Source organism: Mastacembelus armatus, chromosome 20 (assembly GCF_900324485.2).
Source record: "Mastacembelus armatus chromosome 20, fMasArm1.2, whole genome shotgun sequence".
In the NCBI taxonomy this organism is placed as follows: domain Eukaryota; kingdom Metazoa; phylum Chordata; class Actinopteri; order Synbranchiformes; family Mastacembelidae; genus Mastacembelus; species Mastacembelus armatus.
Genome location: NC_046652.1, coordinates 784,198 through 801,632, shown reverse-complemented (window position 1 = coordinate 801,632; position 17,435 = coordinate 784,198). Strand labels below are relative to the sequence as shown.

General features: G+C 42.1%; 1 pseudogene; it reads right to left on the bottom strand.

Annotated features, from left to right (window-relative positions):
* Positions 1 to 4,608: 4,608 nt before the first annotated feature.
* On the bottom strand, positions 4,609 to 17,095 carry LOC113121948 (NACHT, LRR and PYD domains-containing protein 12-like; annotated as a pseudogene).
* Between the last annotated feature and the right edge of the window lie 340 nt (positions 17,096 to 17,435).

Below are 17,435 nucleotides of genomic sequence, written 5' to 3'. Positions count from 1 at the left end.
AAAGTAAAACTGAAATATCATATGGTCATAAGTATTCAGACACTTTGCAGTGACACTCATATTTAACTCACATGCTGTCCATTTCTTCTGATCCTCCTTGAGATGGTTCTGCACCTTCATTGGAGTCCAGCTGTGTTTAATTAAACTGATTGGACTTGATTAGGAAAGGCACACACCTGTCTATATAAGACCTTACAGCTCACAGTGCATGTCAGAGCAAATGAGAATCATGAGGTCGAAGGAACTGCCCAAGGAGCTCAGAGACAGAACTGTGGCAAGGCACAGATCTGGCCAAGGTTACAAAAGAAATTCTGCAGCACTCAAGGAGCACAGTGGCCCCCATAATCCTCAAATGGAAAAAGTTTGGGACGACCAGAACTCTTCCTAGACCTGGCCGTCCAGCCAAACTGAGCAATCGTGGGAGAAGAGCCTTGGTGAGAGAGGTAAAGAAGAACCCAAAGATCACTGTGGCTGAGCTCCAGAGATGCAGTAGGGAGGTGGGAGAAAGTTCCACAAAGTCAACTATCACTGCAGCTCTCCACCAGTCGGGGCTTTATGGCTTAGTGGCCCGACGGAAGCCTCTCCTCAGTGCAAGACACACGGAAGCCCGCATAGAGTTTGCCAAAAAACACATGAAGGACTCCCAGACTATGAGAAATGAGATTCTCTGGTCTAATGAGACCAAGATTGAACTTTTTGGCGTTAATTCTAAGCGGTATGTGTGGAGAAAACCAGGCACTGCTCATCACCTGCCCAATACAATCCCTACAGTGAAACATGGTGGTGGGAGCATCATGTTGTGGGGGTGTTTTTCAGCTGCAGGGACAGGACGACTGGTTGCATTGAAGGAAAGATGATTGCGGCCAAGTACAGAGATATCCTGGAAGAAAACCTCTTCCAGAGTGCTCAGGACCTCAGACTGGGCCGAAGGTTCACCTTTCAACAGGGCAATGACCCTAAGCACACAGCTAAAATAACAAAGGAGTGGCTTCGGAACAACTCTGTGACCATTCTTGACTGGCCCAGCCAGAGCCCTGACCTAAACCCAATTGAGCATTTCTGGAGAGACCTGAAAATGGCTGTCCACCAACGTTCACCATCCAACCTGACAGAACTGGAGAGGATCTGCAAGGAAGAATGGCAGAGGATCCCCAAATCCAGGTGTGAAAAACTTGTTGCATCATTCCCAAGAAGACTCATGGCTGTACTAGCTCAAAAGGGTGCTTCTACTCAATACTGAGCACAGGGTCTGAATACTTATGACCATGTGATATTTCAGTTTTTCTTTTTTAATAAATTTGCAAAAATTTCTACATTTCTGTTTTTTTCTGTCAAGATGGGGTGCTGAGTGTACATTAATGAGAAATAAAATGAACTTTTTGGATTTTGGCAAATGGCTGCAATGACACAAAGAGTGAAAAATATAAAGGGGTCTGAATGCTTTCCGTACCCACTGTATATGGTGCCTAATAATCCCTTACAAAAATTTTAGGAACCAGGTGAAGTAAACATGAGAATCATACCAACTACAATTCCCTTTTCAATGTAAATTAAATCTGCAGTGTTCACATTTTTATGTTTAGTATGATGATCATGATCAAAGCCACCTAAATTTCTGTCTTTGCTTCCTACTCACCTCATTCATGGCCACAGCAAACCATCCTGCAATGCACTCCTGTTAATAAACTAATCAGTGCTGAATCTTACATAGCCACATGTACAGGCAACTACATATTGCCTGTACATGTGGAACATATTATATGGCAGAACTAGCTGCTATGTTTATATGATGTTTATGGACGTATAGATTAAAATGTATAGAGTGGAACTACACAGTTTTCCAGGTGGAGATAAATTCAAGACCATGATATTGCACATTGAGTTGGAGCTAAATAAGAGAATGACAGCAGTTGCAATCAACAGTAGGAACATTATAATTTAGTTGTATGTAATCTTCTCTTTCATACCATAACCCTTGTGCCCCTGTGATTACTATATTTTGTACAACCTTTGGTTTTTTTATTTCCATTATCTTATTTCTTGATTAGATGCTGTTACATAAAGCATGCCGTGCCACAGAGTCAGAAGTGGAGACTGCAATCAAGGTCTGGCTCCGCAATGCCAGGGACAGAGATGGTGGAAGAAGAGGAGAGAAAAAAATAGACTGATAGATTTGATGTTTAGATTTGTTATTTATTGTGTTCTTTATTGTTCTTTAGAAAAGAATTAGTTATTTCCTCCAGATATTCAGTTTTCATTGATTAAATATAACTATTCAAAACACATTACTCTTTCTAGTTTGTTACTATTTTCAACAGCTGCAGTAATTCTGCATACATAGTGATTTTAATGTTGTGGATCCAGTTTAGGTAAGTCTATACTGTACCAACAGTACTGTATAGTAACTGTGGGCATGCAGCACACAGTATGTGCATTCTATTATCCATTCCTTATTTTAGTTTTACTTTCCATACATTTAAACAACATTTTATAGAGCTGTGTTTTTAAAATTTAGACTTCAGCAGTTAATTTAATGTTGTCATTGTTCCTAATCTTCTGTAGATCAACTTTTAGTGAAATACATCATTACATTTATTTCCTATTATTATATTATTATTTTCAAGTGTCTAGGCTAGAGTGTACATGCTCACAGTTTCCCAACTGAACATAGACCAATAAGGTCTGTGCATACTGTGGATATACTCTGAGCATGAGAGGATGGTCTCAGAAAACATGCAGAGCAAAAAATCTGCATATGGTTCAGCCACATGTGAAATGTGGGGCCCAGGTGGGGCCACTGCAGGTTAATGGATGTGGGTTGACTGTGGGGCCCAATGGGTTCCCACTCTGCTTACTGTTTGGGCCCGTTAGGGCCCCACCTGGGCCCAATAGTGTGGGGCCTGCATGTGCCCCACATTTCACTCCGGTAACGGGGCCCACACCGGGCTGCCCTAATTGGGCCCATTTTTTTAGCCCACAGTGGCCCCACAGGGGCCTCAAAAGGGCATGTTTGCTGGGCAGTTATCCGCAATGTGGTGCACCGTGGTCCTAATGAAGGACTGAGCAGCACAGGAAGTCCACCCATCCCTAGTTAAAGCAATGAACTTTGCATCGCTCAGGTCCTCCACCAGTTTGGCTTTTACTTCGCATATTAGAAGTGTTTCCTGGAAGGAAGTTTTGTGAAACAGCTTCTACAGATGGTCTACGCTTTGTCTCTGACACACAGTCCATTGGTGGATTCCACTGGAAAACCACAATGTTTCCACTCAGGAGACTTAAATGAGTCCGGGGGTTTTGCGATCTCAACACTACGAGCAGTAGCTTCGTACTTCTAAAAAAACCTTCTAATGCTATAATAATCCAAACAGTCCTGAGCTAGATGAAGCTTTAATCTGTGCAAGCCAAACTATCACTTTAATGGAATGATTTCTTTCTTTTTGCATTCACTAATAAACAGATTTTCTCATTAGCTAGCTCCACACTGGAGAGCTGCTTAAAGTTGGAATTCCAACTCAAAGTGACACTGACACTTTTTTCAGATTTCATACTGTAAAACTGCTTTAAATCAGTGGTCCTCCAACTTTTTAGACCAGGTTCCACCATAATGACCAACATTAAAATACAGTAGCATAGTGGGCCTGACTATTCAGCTACAGCTCTGCACAGTTAAAAAACCAGGCAGTTTTCTTCCTAAGAAGAAGATTTCTTGTCAGCCACTTTAACATTGGAAATCCACAGTTTGAACATTAGAACTGCACTGTGCTTACACACAGCTGAATAAAAAAGTGAAAGAATGATTCCATTAAAATGACTTGGACCTAGAAGTTCAATAAAAACTGTCCTGTACTTCAATGGACAAAAATACTCAAAGATTCAATGACAATGTGTTGTTTTAACATGACTTGATATTTAATTTAGTGATTCCTCTGTGTACCACTAGAGGGAGCCTGAGTACCACTACTGGGACCGGTACCACACTTTGAGAACTGCTTCTTTAAATCAATGTGTTGTATTAGGCGCCATATAAATGAACGTGATGTGACTGGAGTGTCGATTGCAGAGCTGGTGCAAACGTCTCCACATCAACTCAACAGCCTTCGGGACTTACATTTCAATAAGAGCTAAAAACAGCTGGCAGCCAACATTCAATCAACATTTCTATGGACTGACCTGCTTCCGATTCCACAAGTGCCGTCTTGTGGGTAGATCCAGCTGCTCCTCCCTCCACTTTGACAGGTTTACAACAGGCTCTGGACCTGGACAAGTGATGGTCCTTTGGATCTCTGGCCAGACTTTCTTTCTAATCTTTGCTGAGCCAAATATCTGGAAACTTGCATTTTCCAGGCATCATGTCTCAGCGGTTTCAGCCTATTTTTGCCTGTTTCACGGTGAGTCTGAAACGTTCAGGGACCATCGTAGTAGTTTAATACATCTAACTAACGTGGATCAACCAAGTTAGTATGTGTGTATTGTAATATATGGCCATGAAATGTTGGAGAAATAGTTTTTTCCAGAAAACTTCTTGCACAAAATAAATTCAAGTACTTTCAAGGACCTGTATCTATGTCTGTTTATTTACAAAAACTTTAAAAGGGCCTTGAATCAAAGATGAAAAGACCCAGGTATATATACAACACAAGTGTAGACACGTGATCCCTCCCAAAAATGAATGAAAAAACAAAAAACATGATAAACAAAAATCCAGAATGTAATTTCAAAATAAAAGCCCCACTGAAAAACCGTTTATTTCCAAAGAGAAAACACTTTCAGAACAAAACAGTTACAGGAAAATGAGCTAATCCGGGTTTTCTGCCAATTTTTTCCTCCAGCAGCTCTGAGAAAGGCCTCAGCACCACCACCACAGAAGAAGAAGAGGGTGAGAGGTAGAAGAAGAGAAGGATGAAGATGTGATGCAGTAACCAAAGGTGTGTTGATCAGAAACTCCAGGTTCATTCCTCTGTGCACAGTAGATAGAAAGTAGGTTATTTGCTGAAGCTGAAAAAATCAAGTAGAAAACATAGAATGACTGAGCCACATTTATAGTGTGAGCTGAAGAAACTGATCAATGACAGTGACATCCTATAAAAACCTTCAGGAGTATTGGACTGTGCTGTATTCAAACAAAGTGGCTTTATATTAAACTGGACAATGAGGAGCAGAATTAAACACGATTTGAAAAACCTGCTGAAGAAGCCCAGGGGTCTGATCTAAGCCTGTTTTAGATCAGAGGGATCAGGGAGCCGCTGAGACTCGGCCTTTTCCTTCTGTGCCCCCTCATCTTATCTCACATGTCAGTCAGCCTGTCATTCATTTTGACTGCTGCTTTAATACCTGGACAGATGGAAACCTTCTATAACCAACCTGGTTTGACACTTGGTACTTCCTTCATGACAACAAATGCATTTTGAAGACTTTTGCTGACTGTTTCTCTGTTTTTGTCCTGTAGAAAAAACTGTTTAATAACCAATAACCAGCTGATACAGTTAATACAAGTGAGCAGTCCAGGTTTTTGATTTAGATCCAGGTCCAGACTCAGGTCCAGGTCCAGCTTTATAAAGACCATCACTTCCAGCTGCAGAGAGAAGCAGAGAGAGCAGAGGTCAGAAACCAGAGGTCACAGTGACTCACTTCATCAGCAACAATCGTCTTCACATCAACTCAAACACATGATCACAACAAGCTTCTGCCTGATCTGATTGGCTGACTGTTGCCTCTCTCTCTGTCTTTCTGTCCAATCCTGAAGCCTGTCACTGTTCTCCTCTCACAGCTTCACAGAGAAAGTTGGAGCTTTACTGGAAATCCTGGATCTTTGCTTTGATACTGACTGGGTTTAGTCCAATCCTGCTGAAAGCACCATGGACTGACTCCAGCCCTCTACTGACCTCAGAGTCTTCAGTCTACAGTCTGGACTCTGGACAAGATCACACAGCTGCTGCACATCTGGATCCTTCAGGGTATTCCAGCCCAGGTCCAGTTGTCTCAGATGGGAGGGGTTGGACCTCAGAGCTGAGACCAGATAACCACAGCTGGTCTTTGTCAACCTGCAGCCAATCAACCTGAATAAAGAAGCAAAGAAGGAGATCCAATGTGACACTGATGTTGATGACAATGAGGATGGTGATAATGATGATGACAATTCTTCTTCTTTTCATTAGAATAATGAGATGAGATCAACTTGATTAATCCCTGAAGGGAAATGTAGAATGATAATAATGAGAAGAATAATATGAGAACAGTCAGAATAATAGTAATAATAGTCTTACTATATCATGATATTATTGTCAGCACATGGGAAGAGAAGCTGCTTTCCAGCCAACAGCAGAATCAATCTAGTTGATGGCTCATACTGTCACAGTGCAGCTTTAAAGTTTCCTGCTTAAAGTTTGTTGACACAGTTCCAAAGTGCAGCAAAACAATGCATTGAATTGTTCCTCCTTATTCTATCTGAGCCAAGGAAGCTCCCCCAGGCTCTCCTGTCTCCTTTCTCTTCCCTCTCTACATCTTCTTCTCTGGCTTTATTTACCTGATAACATCATATCAGGATGGATTTTTAATAGTGCCCATTCTGGACTGGGTCGACTTCAAAACAGGGATTTTATTCTAAAATCACAGAAACTGATTAAAAAACAATTTTTCCTAAAACTTTAGAGAGAAATGTCAGATGAGTAACTGGTCTATAACTGGATCAAACTGAGGGGTCAACATGGTTTTTCAGTAACAGAGTGACCACTGCATGTTTGAAATCAGCTGGGAACACGCCTAGACTGAGGTAGTTATTAATGATAGAGCCTAAAACCTCCTTAAGGCCTTTAGCAGGAACTCCATCCAGGGGACAGGGGTTGGTTTCAAGTGTTTCACCACTTCAGAAAGAAAAGACAATGAAACAGGCTCAAAGTGCTTGAAGACACAGAGCAAATCAAACCCTGAGCCCAGTCCCAAACAGGGTTAGCAAGGCCTTGTCTAGCAGAAGTCCTGTTGTCACTAAAAGGTTCTTGTATAGACATTGGACAGTCCACTGATGGATGGATCAGTGACAGGTTTGCTAAAAAAAGCTCTTGGGCCATGAGAGTAGCTGACCAGGATTTTGGACAAACAGTCAGATGGAGCAGTTTGAATGGTTTTCTGGTAGACCTTCAAAGAGTTTCTCAGGATTCCCAGAGACACATGGAGGCGGTCTTTCTTCTACTGACATTCTGCCTGTGTGCAGCATCTTCTTCAACTCTGGCTCATGTCATTTAACCAGGGTTCTGTAGAGATTTTAGGTCTCTTCATCCTGAGGGGGGCGATAGAGGCCAATACAATAGGACATGTAGAGTGAAAAGATGAAATTAAATCCTGTGGACTCAGTGAGGAAGTTCAACCATCCAAAGTAGATAAATGTGTGTTCATAAATGCATCATTGAATTCCCCAGGAGTCTGTGGAGGAATCTGACAATGACTGAGCTGAAATACTGGATTTACATGGAGTCAAGGGAATCTGGATCTCAAGAACAACAGGAAGGTGATTGGAAATGGATGTGTCCCAAAGGGGCCAATAATCTAGTCCAGGACCTGTTTGGATTCCTGTGTGGAAGAAGCTGTGTGGAAGTTGAGGTTCAGCTTGTGCTTAGGGTTCACCAAGTAGTGCTTCTGGTTTGGCTTTGTCTCCAGGAAATCAATGGAAGTCAATGGAATGTCCTCTGAAGTGATGGAAACACACCTGTCTGTGTGTGTTCTCAATCATCAATATCAATGATCAAAGAAATATTTCTACTGCATCAAAGAAACTGGATCCATTTCCAACAAATATTAGTTCAGAGGATTTTCTGCTGACACATGTGACTCTTTAGACACAATGAGAACAACTTTCTGTGAGACTCAGTCATTTGGGACTAAAGACTGAATTTAGCCTCAGAAAAATCCAAAGACAGGAAAAGAAAATCAACTTCAATAGAAGTTATGTCTGTGCAAACACTGAGTTCAAACAATAATTCAACACTAAAGATCTACAATAGGAACAAACAGTCAGTGAACTGACCTCAGAGTCTCCAGTCTACAGTCTGGACTCTGCAGTCCACCACACAGCTGCTGTACTCCTGGATGCTGCAGGTTGTTATTACTCAGGTCCAGGTGTCTCAGATGGGAGGGGTTGGACTTCAGAGCTGAGGCCAGATAACCACAGCTGGTCTCTGACAACCTGCAGCTCCTCAACCTGAATAAAGAAGCAAAGAAGGTGATCCAATGTTACACTGATGTTGATGACAATGAGGATGGTGATAATGATGATGACAATTCTTCTTCTTTTCATTAGAATAATGAGATGAGATCAACTTGATTAATCCCTGAAGGGAAATGCAGAATGATAATAATGAGAAGAATAATATGAGAACAGTCAGAATAATAGTAATAATAGTCTGACTATATCATGAGCTGCTTTCCAGCCAACAGCAGAATCAATCTAGTTGATGGCTCATACTGTCACTGTGCAGCTTTAAAGTTTCCTGCTTAAAGTTTGTTGACCCAGTTCCAAAGTGCAGCAAAACAATGCATTGAATTGTTCCTCCTTATTCTATCTGAGCCAAGGAAGCTCCCCCAGGCTCTCCTGTCTCCTGTCTCTTCCCTCTCTGCATCTTCTTCTCTGGCTTTATTGGCTGCAGCCTCAGCACAGCACAGAGGTAAAGCAGCAGCAGCAGCAGCAGCTCAGACACTAAACACAGCTCAACCACCTGGACACATGATTTCATCTGTGTGTGTCTGTGCTCCACATGTGCTTTCATTTCTATGGGATCAACTTTATAGAGACACTGTGGATTTGTTCTTCACAATGAGATTTGGATTAGGGAACAAACTGGGTGGACAGTGTCAGGACCAAAGCTACTGGCTTTAGTTCAGGAACAAAAACTACTCAAAGGTTCTTCACACAGCATCAGGATTTGAGGCCTTGGCAATGACAACAGGCTGAGAACTGCTTTCTAATGGCCCAGTCCCAATGAACAGACCAGATCATGTCATTGTGTTGGGACTGATCCCCGCTGTGTCATTGGCCACTAAACAGAAGCTTTGGAATCCCATTCATAGATTGTTGACAACTGACTGTATCATATATTTTCTCTGAGTTTCATCAGGTGAGAAAAATAAGATAGAAATGCAGAGAAAATCCAACATTATCGTCAGCAAACTGATGCTTATTGTGTGGTTTTTGGGACAAAGCAAGACCCAATGTCCACTACAGGGACGTGTTATTCCCCAAAAAGAAATAGGACTTTGTTTCTCACGTCCCAAAGTCTTCACTTCTATTCCAAAATGGAAATATTCCAACCTTTTTCCTTCTGGCTCTCAGGAGGATGTCAGATATTAGTTTGGTCCAATATTGACATATTGTTGGGATCCAAACTTGGACAAACACTGGACAGTTTCAGTTGAAACAGTTTCAGCTTTGGACTGTTTCCACAGTTTGTTTAGAAACACAAAGGATTCAGAACAACTTCCTGACAGATGACATTTTTGGGACACTCTGGTCTTCAAAGCTTCTATAGAAAGAAACACATCATTATTAATATGACTATTCAATATGAGTGAACACACATTATTGAAGACAGCTCAGTGAAATGAAGTGAAACTGAAGGAATCATTCTTAGTCTGCTGAGAATAGAAGAACAATGAAAACACTGAATGGAACAACCAACATTCACAGGAGCTTTAGTTGTGGATTCAACATCTAAGATCTACAATAGTAACAGTCGGTCAACTGACCTCAGAGTCTCCAGTCTACAGTGTGGACTCTGCAGTCCACCACACAGCTGCTGCACTCCTCGATCCTGCAGGTTGTTGTGACTCAGGTCCAGTTCTGTCAGATGGGAGGGGTTGGACTTCAGAGCTGATGCCACGACTTCACAGTGAGTCTCTGAGAGTCCACAGGCAGAAAGTCTGTGAGGACACATATATTAGAAAAGCTGTTATTATGACAGAGACAATATATTGAGTTGAATCACTCGATGTCAAACAGGGACATGTCCTGTTGTGTCTTCACATCAGTGGTTCAGCTGATCTTCTCTCAGTGGGTTGGACATGAAATAAGAATTCTTCTCACTCTCTGTCACACTGCACACGCTTCATCTTTGTTCTGCTTTCATCTTGGACAGGAAGCAGAGAAAACTGAGTTCCTTTGGAACTTCCACAACAGGCCTGTCCCTGTTTATTCCAATGTTGGACATTTGTTTACATGTGGCAGAAAAACATCAGTGTGTGAAGTGAAACAAAAGAAAAATGTGTCCCATGGAAAAACCATTGGAAAGAAAAAGAAGAACTGTGTTCATTCACTGGACAGATAGAAAAAAACAACAGGAACATTTGCAGCTTTTGTAGTGACACCATTTGGAACATCTCAAGGGCATCTGGGACAAAGTCCAGCTGCTGTCATTCTCACAATAAACAAGAGGAACATTATGGTGATGATCACATCTGGACTTACTTAGTCTTTCTGCAGTTCCTCACAGCTGGAATTAGTCTCAGTCGTCCCTGATCTGATGTGTTGTACTTCTTCAGGTCCAATTCATCCAGAACCTCCTCTGACATCTGCAGCATGTAGGCCAGAGCTGAGCACTGGATCCCAGAGAGACTCTTCTCTGATCTGTTCCCTGACTTCAGGAACTCTTGGATCTCCTGATGGACTGAGTGGTCGTTCAGCTCCATCAGACAGTGGAAGATGTTGATGCTTCTGTCAGGAAAGATTTCATCTCCGTTCATCTTCTTCAGGTTGTTGATGGCTCTCTGGATGGTTTCTGGACTGGTCTCAGTCTGACCCAGCAGGTCTCCTAACACTCTCTGGTTGGACTCCAGACAGAGGCCATGAAGGAAGCGGACAAACAGGTCCAGGTGGCCATTTTCACTGTCCAGGGATTTCTCCATGGCTCTGAACAGGAAGTCATCCAAAGATGGGTAATTATCAATGTTCGTGTTATCATTCGTTAAATCAGGATTTTCAGATTCTTTTTTTTTTTTTTGAAAAAATCTTTTAATCTTAAAAAAAGTCTGTTTTTTATCTTTCACTTCATTTTGACTAGGAACCTCACTTTTCATTCTTCTCAGAAAAAGTCTGTTTTGCTTTGTTTTCCCTCATCAAATTGTACTTTCCCCCCAGGAACTCCTCCAGTACCTGTGTCTTCCTGTCATTGTAACAGTGGACCATGTAGACTGCAGCCAGAAACTCCTGAACACTCAGATGAACAAAGCTGAACATCATGGCTTCATTCTTCCTCCCCCTCACCTCTTTAAAGATCTCTGTGAACACTCCTGAGTACACTGAGGCTTCACTGACATCAATGCCGCCCTCTTTTAAGTCTTTCTTATAAAAGACCAGGTTTCCTTCTTCCAGCTGCTGAAAAGCCAGTTTTGCTAATAACTTAATGTCCTGAAAACAATTTTCTGAGCCTTCTGGACCGTATTTCTTTTCCCTCTGTTTGATCTGAAACCACAGGAACTCTGTGTACATCTCAGTCAGGGTCTTGGGCAGCTCTTCCACCTCTCTGGTTTCCAACAGATCCACCAGAACTGTAGCAGTGATCCAGCAGAAGACCGGGATGTGACACATGATGTGGAGGCTTCGTGAGCTCTTGATGTGGGACATGACTTTATTGGACCTCTCCTCATCTGTGAACCTCCTCCTGAAGTACTCCTCCTTCTGTTGGTCTGTGAACCCTCTGACCTCTGTCACTATGTCAACAAAATCTGGGTGGACCTGATTGGCTGCTGCAGATCTGGTGGTTATCCAGACGCGAGCGGAGGGAAGCAGTTTTCCCCTGATGAGGTTTGTCAGCAGCTCGTCCACTGAGGTGGACTCTGTCACTTTAAATTTAAGTCTCTGAGTTTTATTGGTACTACAGTCCAGCTGGAGGCGACTCTCATCCAGTCCATCCAAAATAAACAAGAGCTTGAATTCACTCTTGTCATAGTTGGTGTTTCCTGATGACTGCAGCTTTTGAAAGATGAAATTCAGAGCCTACTCCTTGATCCCAACAGTTTCCTTAATACATTCATGCAGGAGCTCTGCCAGACTGAACTGGTCTCCCTTCAGTGGATTCAGGTGACGGAAGGTGAGGGGGAAAAGCAGATGCACGTCCTGATTGGTTCGTCCTTCAGCCCAGTCCAACACAAACTTGTGCACAAGGAATGTTTTTCCAATTCCTGCAATCCCATTGGTCAGCACTGTTTTTATGGGTCTGTCTTGTTCAGGAGGAGGTTTGAACATGTCACTGGGTTTCACTGGTTTCTCTGTATCGGTTTTCTTTCCTGCCATCTCAACCTGCCTGACCTCGTGCTGTTTGCTGATGTGTATGGAGGCTCCAGCTGTGATGTACAGTTCAGTGTAGATCTCATCCAGACGCTGCTTATCCTTATTCTGTGTCCATCCTTGTGTTGCACACATGAACCTGTCTTTGAGGTTTGACCGGAGCATCTCCTGATAGTATGTGATGGGCTGTGGCTCTGGTACTGGAACCACCACAACTGAGCCAAACATAGATGAGGAAGAACATAAAGCATTAGTGCACATGTCTCCAGATGCAGCTTCTTTTTACTATGTGACTGTAATTACAGCCTTATCATGTCTGATCCATCTGTCCAGGGATGTGATCTGTGTCTTCCACTGATTCATAACAAGCTGATTTACCTTTAGTGTGAGGAGCTGCTGAAGGGTCCTGAGGAGGGTGAGCCTCAGACGTCTGAGACCAAAGGGGTCCTGGTGAGAGACAAAGGGGGGTGTCTGTTATTTTCATAGTTACGTTCATGTGGATTTGGTTTAGTGTCATTTTTAATGGCCACATGTTCAGACTCAGGTGGAAAACACTGCATGTCTTCCTGCTCCAAATGAAACACCAGCCAAGACCAGGATTTTCTCTTAGAACAGCACCAGTGTCATGTTTTCATCACTAACGTGATATCATCTTAAATCACAACATGAAACTTCTGAACTTTCAAGCAAATTCCAATTCAGTGAATTTCAACAAGTCCACTGTCTGGTTGTTGGACAGGATTAAAGTCTAACTGGTAAAACCTGAATTCTGTTTAAAAAACAAAACACTGTCCTTTCCTCTTCCTGTTACTGACCTTCTGGTCCTGAGCTGATGTCTGACCGACTCTGCACAAGGTCGTTCCTGGGAATCTTCTCTAACACCTTCTTGGTCACCTCCACAGCTCCATCAAGTCCATATTTCTGCACCATCAGACTCACAGTGTCATGTCTTCTTTCCCCCTCCAGTTGGCTCCTTCTGATGCCTTCCTGCTCGAGGAACCACTTGAACTTTTTAAATTCATCTTCTCCCAGATCCTCTAGAATATCTAATATGTCCTCTGCTCCCATTGTGAGTCCCTGGTGAGATCAGAGACCAGTGTCAACAGTTAGTTGTGTTATTGTTTCTACTTTTGTTGGAGTTTTTACCGGAGTCTGTTCTGATAATGATGAAATAACGAAAATCCAGATGAATTCCAGATGTTTCTGGAGACAAACTCCAGCTGCCCTGAAGTCCAATTTAAACCGAGTGTGAACAGATGGAGTGAGACACTAAAATCAACACTGAGTTCACAAACAAAAAATGAATCAAAGATACGTAATTATTACAAATTTTAAATAGTTAATGTTTGGAATAAGTTTGACTTCAAGTCAAAAAACATATTTTGCTTGTTAACATTTGACTTCACTCTTTATTTAGTGTATCCACAGGCTGGAGTGTGTGGGCAAGACTGCAGTGTCTGTTCCACTCACTGCTACTGTCCACCTGTTAGTTCTCTTTAGGGAAACTACACAGAACAGGTTCATGAGAAAAACACTGCTGTGTGTTTCTGGAACAGGTTTTCTTCACCTCACAGCTTAAGTTCATGATGTTTGATGTTAGATGAGCTTTGTCTTATTGTGAGAAACCAAACTAAAGATGTTCCAAACTGTGAAATATTTGAAGAAATATTTTCTTCCTGTGCTCAGTAAGGATCCACCCAGGACTCCTACTTCTACTCATTTTGTCCCCTTCCACGTTTCACTGAGCTATTTATGAAATTCTCATTGTTTATTATCTGACAGAGGCCAACAGGGTCTCTGTCCAGTTTATACTGCTCAGTTATATATATATATGGAAAAAAAAAACACACAAAGTCTTTAACTTAAAAGAAAAGTTAAAACTGTCTTTAGTAGTTTAAATGTTCTAAGGTTTGACAATGTGTGTGCAGGTTTTAAGTTAAATGTCATGTGGTTTTCTGAAAGGTACTTGTGTCTCAAACAAAACCTAATTAAAACATACTGACATCCTGTCCTATTTGAACATTAGGTGTTGACCTCACCATCTTTGGCCTCTTGCAATCTGGTGACTGAACATCTAAAGAAATCAGAGCAAAACAGAATCATACCTCCAAACATAAAACATACTGTGCGCTGGCATGTGTTGAATACTGGATACAGTCATTTCTATACCAAACCGTGCATGTTCCCAAAGACATATCACCTGAACACTGATGGACACGTTTACGACGGCAGGTGTTGAGCAGTATATTTTTCAGATCAGGGTAAGTTGCTTTAATGTCTTCATCAGTTTCCAGGAGCTTCAGGAAGTCCTGGCAGGTGTTCTCCCCTTTACCCATGATCTTATCCAGCAGCCCAACAACGTGCCCTTCTACATCTTCTTTGCTGATGCTTTTAAGGTTGGTGTACTCACATGAGGTTATTAGTGCTTTCTCCTGAACTTTGTTGAGGATGAGCCTGTAGTCTGTACAAAACAACTTCAGAAGGGCTGTTTTATTACACGTCAATGTGTCTTTGGCTGACATGATGGATCTGAGAATAAAAAATGAAAAGACATGAAGAAGAGATTAGAGATTGGAGTTTTTTTTTTAAGATAAACTGTAAAAGCTGACTTTTCATTTTTGGAACATAGTGCTATAGCATTCACAGTATATACATATATGGGAAGTACTTAAGTAGATTTTTCAGGTATCTGTACTTTACATGAGTATTTATTTTTCTGAGGACTTTTTACTTTTACTCCCTACATTTAAACACAAATATCTGTACTTTCTACTAACTAGAGGGAAATCGAGTGTGTTTATCCTGTTACATTCTCCAATTTGTTTGTTTTCTTGAGGTGGCGCGAACGAACTGTGTTCTTGTTTCAGACTCCAGGAAGTCCAGTCACATCGACATGAAGCCAGAGTCCAGTGGACTCAGAGCAGGCAGCACAACAACTGTCTTTAAAGCTGGGCCTCTGTTCTGGGCTCAGCTGCAGCTTTAATGTGGATTCTTCAGCGGATCAGGACTTTGTGTCCACAGGAAGTCACGGCCTGTTGTTTCCTCCTTTAGTTTCAGCATCTTTGTGTGGACCCAGGTTCTTCCCTCCACAGTCCACAGAGAGAAAAGTGAGTGTGAGCCTCCAACAGTCAGATCATAATAATGTTATCTAGCTTTAATGTTGTAATGCAGCTCTACTGGGTACTGAACTTACAGGTACTACTTATATACTTCTAGCCTACTTTTTAGTGTATTTGCAGTACACTTTGAAGTACACAGCAAATAAACTGTGATATATAATGTTAGTACTCACATTACACTCCAATCCTTTTACTTTATTTGCAGTACAGTATAATTATACTTCTGTTGGTGCAGTACACTTGGAGCACAGTACTGTTGTACCTCTAAGATGTATTTCATACTACAACTATACTGCACCAAGTATCATCAGCAAACCCACAGAAGCTGATGGGGCCTCTTCACGTCTACAGGAAACTGACTCCCAGACTGGGACAGTACACAACAGAGTACTGTCAGTACTGCAGTACTCCCATGGAGCTGTCTGGTATTTCTGTGGATGTATTTTAGTCCGGTCCGTGTCCCAGGTTTGAGCCCAGCTCATCTCCCTCTGTGTCGTCTAAGTGCAGCTGAGCCAAAAACCCAGTGTTGGATGTTTGAGCCTCAGCAGCACCACCTGCTGTCCAAAGCAACAAACTACCTGGCTGAAGTCACAGCTCCTCACACATCCTGCAGTACAACAAGGACTTTGACAGCACTGGACTGCTGATACTGGTCTACTGGGAAATCAGGGAACTGGAACTGACAGGTAGTGCCCAGACCAGAACTAAAGCTGGCTCTCTTCCTCAGTGTGCTGAGCTGTTGAGCTGGATATCCACACTGATCTCCTGATTCCAGTCAGGATGATTCTTTCATTTGACAACCACACATTTTTCTTGGCAAATGGAAAAGGACTCAAACATGACACATCTGGATTTGAGGCCCACGTGACCTCACTGAGTTCAGCTCATGGCTCATTGTCCCAGTACTTATATATACTGCCATAGAACAAACATCTGCACAATCACATCTGGATTTGTTTCCCATCTAAGCCTCTAAATGTCCAGGCCAATGAACTGTGTCCCACTCTGATGGATCACATGAAACAGGAAGCTTCAGTCATTTTGACATCCAATCATTTTGGAGCTTTTCATTCCAATTGAGTGTGCAAGTGCAACAAGTAATAATTAGAGTTATTGTAGTTTGTTTGGAAATAAATTGACTTCAAATGTCAATCCTGCCAAAATATTCATTGGATCTTTGAAACTGAGTTTGTTTTTAGTTTGATGTCATTATGTATTTTTCATTCATTGTTTCACTAAGAAGAACTAGAAGAACTCAAAGCTCAAAGTGTGACAAGGACTTTAATCTCACACTTTAGAGGAGGAGGAAGTAGCTTCTATGATTTCATTGTTGTCATCAGTCTCTTCAGCTTCTGTCCATAACAAAGATCTTTCCTCACACAGTGGGGAAAGACACTGCAGAACTTGACTGATAATCCTCATGTTTTTAGGTTTTCTTCAGGGTCACAGTGATCCAGGTCCAGATGTCTCGACATCCCTGGGTTCCTGTCCTGGATCCTAAACTGGAGCCTCAAACAGTGAAACCATAAAGAAAATAAGAGTCAGACTTACCTTGCCTCACAAACTAACGCTGCTCCATCAACACCACCACACTTTCTCACCTCGCCTCTATAAGTCTAAAAACACTTCAGTTGGGGTGGAGGGGGACCGGAAATAAATAAACAGGAGGTCACAGCCAGAGACACTTCACCGCGGTGGATTCTGGGCTTTTCTGACACCACCCTTTAATTTAAAGCTTTTTAAAAATAGAGGCATTCTTTACTTTGAAGGGCTGAAGTCAGGCTGCTTTGTCCCACGTGATTCACAAATCCCCGTTTACATCAAAACTGTCCAAAGTCCCTGTGGACCCCAAGTATTTCCTCTTAGATTGCCTGTGGAAACACCCAGACAATAACAGGAAATTAATCCACATTCCGTGTTGAAACCTGCTCCTGTGCTGTTGTCAGGCCCTGACACAGGCCCAAGTGCCCCTGAGCTCTGGGCCCCTGGTTAATCCACCTATGACCTTTAGACAGTTGTAGCATCACCCTTATGGGTCATCTCATGCA